This window comes from Pleurodeles waltl, chromosome 4_1, assembly GCF_031143425.1.
Source record: "Pleurodeles waltl isolate 20211129_DDA chromosome 4_1, aPleWal1.hap1.20221129, whole genome shotgun sequence".
Lineage (NCBI taxonomy): Eukaryota > Metazoa > Chordata > Amphibia > Caudata > Salamandridae > Pleurodeles > Pleurodeles waltl.
Window position 1 is genome coordinate 128315861 of NC_090442.1, and position 5169 is coordinate 128321029.

The window sequence follows — 5169 nt, forward strand, 5'->3', positions numbered from 1 at the left end:
TGTGAAAGGTCAAAATTTTTGCTATTCACAAACAAATTTTACGAGTAGTATCTTTACGATTGCGGAGCCTCTGCACTCACGGTGGAGGCTCGGCACATAAAAAGATAGGAGAGTCTTAAAGCTAATACTCGTAAATTTGTTTGTAAATAGCAAAAAATCATAAACTTACACAAAAGTGAAAGTTTACATTTAGAACTCAGGACTATGATCTTCACAACAAATATGTCATGAAGTGCAACTGACAGCGGGGCGTAGGCTCCGGTTGACCTAAGTACAGCATCTGTTTGCTTCTATGAAAAAAAGTGTGCTTATACTGCACTTTTTGCTCTGTGGAAAAGCGTATGCTCAGTACAGCATTCTGGCTTGATCTGTTTATTAAGAAAGTTACTGTAAACACAACAGATTTGACATATTTATTATGAAAAACATGTTAAAGTCAATAAGATTTTAGGGGTAGATAATTAAAGCCTGTAGAGACGTTTTTGGTTACTTGAAATCTCATGGATTACCATAGTAAGTAAAGGTTTTTAGCATTGGTGGCCCATCTGACAAATCATGGGGAATGAACATTTCCTCTCTGGTAATTCTTGTTAGGCCCTCATAAGAGAGGTTGTATATTGTTATGCCAACTGTATGCATGGCACTTGCCACTTTTATGCAATTCATTAGGCCTGTGCTAGTTATGGTGTAAACTCAAAGGCTATAAGTTTATTTGGTTTTTGGGAAAAATATCTGTCAGATTACATAGGTCTGATCTGCTTAAAATAAAAGTAGACTTGAGTTACTTCTTGTTAAACACATGTTAAAGAAATTCGGCTTCTAATGGTTAATGTAGATTTTCCAAGTAGTTTATGATGGAAAGTCTTAATTTTATTAAAGACACGGAGGCGAGTATTATGCTTTCTTTTCCTGCTTTATTTCAAACAGCAGCCAAGAAGAAAAGCACGAATCCCAGGGGATTGCAAACAAGCAACCAATGGGATAACAGAAACTAAGATCATTAACCAATCAATGCAGAGCATCACATAAGATATACCTATCCTGACTGCAGGCAGCCCTCTTTTCGTTTGCGAGACAGTCAAGAAACAGATTTAAACAAAGGTACTATACAACAGATCAAACATATTGCTAGAATTAGAGCAAAAAAGTCTTGAATTCTGTCCAAATTAGGAACAATGTATGGTTTAACCAGATGCTGGGTTTACAGATCCGAGCTTCTTGAAAGTCGTGGTGAATGAGATCCTCGTGAAGGAAAGGCATCCGCTGACTTAAGTTGAGGAGGATGCTGAAGCGTTGGTATTGGCTAGAAAGGGAGGGAGATAACAAGATTAGTACAATAAGTGGTGGGATAATACTCGCCTCCGTGTCTTTAATAAAATTAAGACTTTCCATCATAAACTACTTGGAAAATCTACATTTTATGACAAGACCGGAGGCTCCTATTATGCTTGTTTAAAGCATGTCAATTACAATAGAAGTTGCTGAATTAACAGGTTTACAATAAAATGTACGAAAGGTAGAATCATTAGACCAATCTGCCGATCTTAGAATATCCTCCAATCTTGAGCCAGCCCAAAAGGCTTTTGATGCCATGGCACCTCTAGCAGAATGGGCGCCAAATTTTGAAGTATCAATGCCCGCTAGTGACATTACCCATTTGACCCAACGAGCCAAGGTAGGAGAAGAAACCGGTTTATAAGGTTTCCTAAAGGAGATTAAAAGTTGGGAAGCAGAAGATGTTCTAAGATCGGCCGTTTTTTGTTCATAAACTTTTAAACAGTTTCCTACACAGAGTTTTGGTTGATTTGGAAAAAAGGGATAAAACACAGAGGTAATATTGGTTTTAGTACGACGGGACACATTGAATAGAATACCAGACGGAGTGAATTGACGAGCCGAGATATCTAAGGCTCTTACATCTGACAAACGTTTTATAGAGACAAGACACAGTAACATTGTTAATTTGGCTGAAAGCATTTTCAGAGATAAGGATTCATTATCTTGCCAAGAGATAAACATTCGAAGGACTAGGTTGACGTCCCATATGGTGGAGTATTTGGGAATTGGTGGATTGGAAAATTTCACTCCTCTTAATAAACGACAAATCATAGGATGTTCTCCTACTGGTTTTCTGTTTATAAGAGGAAGATGTAGCGACAATGCTGATCTATAAAGATTAATGGTTCTGTAAGATTTGCCTGCGCTAGCCTGAGAGGCCAGGAAGTTAGCTATTAAAGTTAGATCTGCTGAAAAGGGATCGCATGATTTTCCCAAACACCAGCTAGACCAGATAGACCACGCTGACTTGTATGCTTTGGAAGTGCCGGGAGCCCAGGAGCTGTTGATATAAGCTGAAGCTTCGAGTGAAATTCCTGGATAAGACGATGAAGACCTGAGACTTTCCAAGCAGATAGAAACAGGGTTTTGTTGACAATGAGATCGTGGGGAAGACCTTGGGGATTGAGAAGTAGTGAGGGAAAGGAGGATAGCAGGACGGGAAAGTCGACGGCTAACTCCAGGAGAGTGGGAAACCATACTTGAGCTTGCCAGAACGGAACTATTAAGACTATAGTGGCTTTTTGTCGTCGGAGATGATTGAGGACTCTGTTTATCATTATGAACGGAGGGAATGCATAGTGCGTTGCGGAATCCCACTGTTGGAGAAAGGCATTGGTCGCTAACGCATGAGGGTCTGGTCTCCAGCTGAAGAAACGAGGTAGCTGAGTGTTCAGACGGGATGCAAACAGGTCTGTGTGAAAGGGACCCCACTTGTGATGGATAGAGTTGAAGACTGAAGAGTGAAGTTTCCAGTCGCTGTAGTCTGAAAGATGACGAGAAAACCAATCTGCGACTGAGTTGAGAGAACCTGGTAAGTATTCCGCTTGAACTGAAATTTTTCTGTGAAGGCAGAAATCCCAAAAACATTTTGCCAGTTCTGCTAGTGGTTTGGATTTGGTACCGCCAAGGTGATTTATATATCTTACCGCTGTAAGATTGTCCATACGAAGGAGTACGGAACAAGAAACTTTGTTTTTGGTGAAAGTCCTTATTGCAAAGGAGCCTGCAAGCATCTCTAAATAATTGATGTGCAATGAAGACTCCTGTCGAGAACATGTGCCTCCAGTCGATATGTGACCACACCTTGCGCCCCAACCTGTTAGGCTTGCATCGGATTCTAACACAAGATCTGGGACTGAGGCAAAGATGGTCCTGCCGTTCCAGGCTTCGAGGTGATCCAGCCACCATTGGAGTTCTGTACGGGATTCGAGATCGAGGGGGATGAAATCTGAATAAGCAAGACCTTTGCGAAGATGACAAATTTTTAATCTCTGAAGAGCCCGATAGTGAAGAGGGCCTGGAAAGATTGCTTGAATTGAAGAAGAAAGAAGACCTACAATTCTTGCAAGAGACCTGAGGGAGAGAGAAGTCTGCTGTAAAGATAGGGTTATCTCGGATTTGATGTGTTTTATTTTTGAGATCGGGAGTTGAAGGAGACCTTGAGGGGAATTGATCAGGAATCCTAAGAATTCCATCTTTTGTGAAGGGGTAAATATTGACTTCTGCTGGTTTACTAGAAAGCCTAGGTCTGAAAGAAGGGAGATGGTGTAAGCGAGTTGGGACTTCAGAATAGAAATGTCTTGATGCATTAGAAGAATATCGTCTAAGTATATTATTAATCTGAAACCTTGAGATCGAAGAAGAGCTACTATAGGTTTCATTAGCTTTGTGAAACACCAAGGAGCTGAAGAGAGACCGAAGGGAAGACAAGTAAATTGATAGGTATTGAGATTCCATTGAAATTGAAGGAACTTTCTGTGAGAGTAGTGAACTGGAACTGTTAGGTATGCGTCTTGGAGATCTAGACGGACCATCCAGTCGTTGAGAAGTAGGGAATCACGGAGCTGGAGAATGGTTTCCATCTTGAAGTGTCTGTATACAACAAAGTGATTGAGTTGCCTGAGATTGATGACTGGTCTGATTTTCTTGTTTTTTCTTATTACTAAAAACAGTGGGCTTATGAAGCCTGAAGGAAGGGGAAATGCCGGTTGAATAGCTTGTTTCTGAAGAAGCTCTTGTATTTCTGCAGAGATTAGCTCTGACATTTCTTTTGAAAATTTGAGAGGGGGCAGCGGAAAGTTTTGATAGGGACTCTCGTAAAATTCTATTAAATAACCTTTGATTGTGTTGAGTACCCAGGGATCTGAGGTAATCTCTATCCATTTGTGGAGAAACAATTTTAGACGACCCCCTACAGAAGGATGGCCAGAAGGAAGGTTTACCTGAATTGTTGTAGGATCTGCGTTGGTTCCTCCCTCTGTATCCTCTGGAGCGCTGGGGGTAGAACTGGGGACGAAAGTCTTGTTGCTGTTGTTGCTGGTAAGCAAATGAACCTCTGAAGCCTTGGTTTCTGGAAGGGCGGCCGGTGGAGCGGCTTCTGCCTCTACTGGCCCTGACAAAAACCCGAGAATTAAAAACCTTTTTAAGTGATTGTTGGGCTTTGTTAATTGAAGCAAAAGTGGTAACATATTTGCTTAGTTCCTTTATGAAATTGTCCCCGAACAGTAAGCCATCGGCTTTGGCTCCTGGATCTTTAGACGCCAAATTTGCAAGTTTAGGGTCAAGCTTAAGCAGAAGACCTTTACGGCGTTCATGCGTCATGGCTGAGTTGGCATTACCCAGCAAGCAAAAAGCTCTCTGAGTCCAGAGAGAGAGTTCTTCTGGGTCAATAGACTCATCATTGGCTCTAGCTGATTCAGCTAGATCAAAAATGCGGGATAACGGCCCGACCAGATCCAGTACTTTATCTTGACATAGAGCCCATGCTCTGTCCACCCCTTTGCGTGGGTCCTTGCCAAAGTTGGAGAAGAATGTTAGGAGGGACGGGTCTATGGCAGGGGTATCGGTAATGTGTAACGGGAGGGAAGGTCTGGGACATTAAGCTCGTAGTCTTGAACGAACTTGTTTGTCTAGAGGAAGTCGCAATTTAGCTAAAATATATTTTGCTACATGATCGGAGGGAACCCATTCTGTCGAATTAGGATGGTGGATTAGTCCAGGGTCAAACATGGGGTTGCCTTCAGAATCTAAGAGGGGGGGATGGGATTGGCTAGATGAAGCTAATTTTGATTTTTTAGGAAGAGGTCCGATCCAAAATTTAGAGTAATTATC

At 41.6% G+C, this 5169-nt stretch overlaps 1 long non-coding RNA gene across 1 annotated transcript; it reads right to left on the reverse strand.

The window, feature by feature from the left end:
* Positions 1-894: 894 nt before the first annotated feature.
* Positions 895-4434, reverse strand: LOC138288480 (uncharacterized). The gene is made up of 2 exons (XR_011202408.1): positions 4281-4434; positions 895-1303 (listed from the first exon to the last, which is right to left on the reverse strand). It is a non-coding gene; the product is annotated as an uncharacterized lncRNA (long non-coding RNA).
* Positions 4435-5169: the final 735 nt, after the last annotated feature.